Genomic DNA, 2,894 nt, shown 5'->3' on the forward strand with positions numbered 1-2,894 from the left:
TGATGAAAATGTTTGTAAAATTATTTTTCAAAATTGTATCTTTGTCTGCATGTTTCTCATTAAACAACAACAACATTAGTAGAAACACAACAGTCAGTTCTACTGTTTCTTCTGTGAGGTTTATTTTTAACTGGTTTAAAACAATAAACCATTGTTTCGTCATTGGCTTCATTTTCAGTAACTTCCTGTGAAACGAAGGAATCAGCGACGAGAAAAAACAAATCGTTCTGTTTTCATAATTACGAGTGTGGATTTGTGTGAAGTTGATGTGATTCCACTCTGAGGACCTGACTCTGGTCTCCAAAGACCTCAGCCAACGTTTGTATTTGTTTCTTCTGTTGCCATGGCGACGTGGTGCCAGTGTTGGAGGAACTGGCTGTGAGCAACACCACAGTCCACCGGTCTCTGCTGCTCCTGCTCCAGACTCCTGCTCACGCCTCGGTTTTTCCAGCGCGGAGCAGATGAAGGAAAACAGTCGTTGGAGTTTCTCCTCTGAGTCACAGTCACAGTTAGAGTCAGAGTTAGAGTTAGAGTTAGAGTTAGAGTTAGAGTTAGAGTCAGAGTTAGAGTTAGAGTCACAGTTAAAGTTAGAGTTAGAGTTAGAGTTAGAGTCAGAGTTAGAGTTAGAGTCACAGTTAAAGTTAGAGTTAGAGTTAGAGTTAGAGTTAGCACCTGGTCGAAGAGAAACGCAAGAACGCACTGGCTAAGTTTGATCTATTAGCTACATCTCAGCTGACTTTTAGTTAACGTAGTTAACTTAGTTAACTTTGTTAACTAAGTTAACTTTGTTAACCAACACTAATGTAGTTTAATTACATTTGCATACATTCAAATAGTTTTCATTCAGTTAGCTTTTTTTTTTCTTTTTAGCAAGGAGGTAACATTTGAGCTAACCGTGCAGTAAATGCAAGCACTTAGCTAATTTATGCTAATTATTGGCTAAAACAACCAAAACCTCCGTAACTAATTAGTACACACACACACACACACACTAACCGTGCAGTAAATGCAAGCACTTAGCTAATTTATGCTAATTATTGGCTAAAACAACCAAAACTTTCGTAACTAATTAGTACACACACACACACACACACACACATATATATTTGTGTCAATAAAGAGGATGGAGAGGAGAGCCTTGGATTATATTAGATTTTATTGTGCACAGCGTTACATCTTACAGTAAAAGCAGGGAAGAATTTTTATTCTTTTATAAAAATATCACCTAATAATTCTCATTTGATGAAACAGGTGTCGTGATGTTAGCGCCCCCTGTGAGAAGACAGCAGGTCGACGGAAGGAGTCGGAGCAGAGCTCTCTGTGAAACCCAGAATCCCCCCACACCCCCCCCCCCCCCCCCCCCCCGGGGGGGGGGGAGGGAGGTGTCGGTCTGATGTTTTTCAGCTTTGTGTCCACGGTGGAGAAGCGGAGCAGCTTAATAATAGTCAGAACAAAAATGGAGGCGACACAAAACCCTGGAGGGAGTGGCCAAACAAAAGGAGCCGCTCACAAAACAAAAAAAGGCCCCAAACCACATGTTGGACCTCACATTGTCTTTATTCCAATGCATTAATTTAGGCAAGTACCACAGTGCATAAACTCCCTACGTTACTGCACTGGAACCGACTCCTCAGGACTGTCACTCTACACCAAAAGTTCCAAAGATTCTGACGTGAAGTTTGATTTTCCTGCTTCTCTGCTCAGGCCATCGTTTGATTTGCTTGCCAGCAGCCAAATGCCACAAAACAAGCCCCGCCTCCTCCCTGTGCAGGCACAGAGGCATCGATTATGTCAAGTCGAAAACCCTCGATCAAGATGTCAGGCTTACGCTAGGCTAACAGAAAGACAATATTCTAGACTCTTTCATGTGACCAGGTGAGCAGGCACAGAGGCATTGAACGTCAAGAAACAGGCAGGTTTTGCATCAAAAGCTCCTACCAACCTCAAACTCAAACATTTTTGTAGATGCTCCGGCGTAAAAACAGCACCAACGTGTTCCTGCTCTGGCACAGAGGCATTAATAAAGTCTGTCTGCTAATTGTCAACCTCAGTCCAGCAACAGTGTAATTTATTAATGAGGGGCTAACTGAGGTTCTGTGGTTAAATCGGACTTGGAGTGCCCTCTGCTGGAGCTGGTGGTAACTACTCCACTCCATCTTCGAGGTTGCCGTGGCGTTCAGATCAAGTGACAGCCCTAAAGGCCACAGCGTGTTCAGTCTAACTTTCTACATAATCAAACAGCCTACAGTACATCTAGGATATAAAAAAAAGAGAATCAACTAAAACAGCTCAACGTTCTTCATTTCATAGTGTCGGAAAAAATGCATTCACAAAAGGAGATTTAATGATGTGCTTTTCAAGGCACCGAGTTTCACTGAAGGAAGGAACTGTTTGGTGGAAGCAAACGCAGAAGCAGATACGGAGGTGGAGTGACGCAGAGGGGTGTGGCGGTGACAGGGTGGACGGTGCGTCGCAGGTGCAGCTACATGCAGGAACAAGGGCAGGTTCAGTGTGTCGGACTGTTGCAAAGCTAGGCAGGGCCACCGGGGGGCGACGGAGGGGCAAGGGCGTGAGGCTGTTTTCACTCGGCTGCGGGTCACGTCGGACAAAAGGTGGGGCCGTTCCGCTGGTGGGATTTTGTTGTTTTTTTTGCTTAGTCGGCCAGAACCCCCCCCCCTTTAGACCCCCCCACCGTCCTGCCCCGCCCAAGGGCTTTAAGAGCAAAAACAAAGCGTAAAAGAGACAGTGATACACTGTGACATCTCCTCTTCACGTGAATCAGTCAAAGTCAACAGCTCCACAGACATCATGTAGCAGAACAGAAAACAGAAAGAGCGGCAGGTCGCCTGCTTTAACAACAACCCCCCCGACCCCAACCCCCCCCCAGAGAACGA

The sequence above is a fragment of the Cynoglossus semilaevis genome, chromosome 6 (assembly GCF_000523025.1).
Source record: "Cynoglossus semilaevis isolate Cse_v1.0 chromosome 6, Cse_v1.0, whole genome shotgun sequence".
Classification (NCBI taxonomy): domain Eukaryota; kingdom Metazoa; phylum Chordata; class Actinopteri; order Pleuronectiformes; family Cynoglossidae; genus Cynoglossus; species Cynoglossus semilaevis.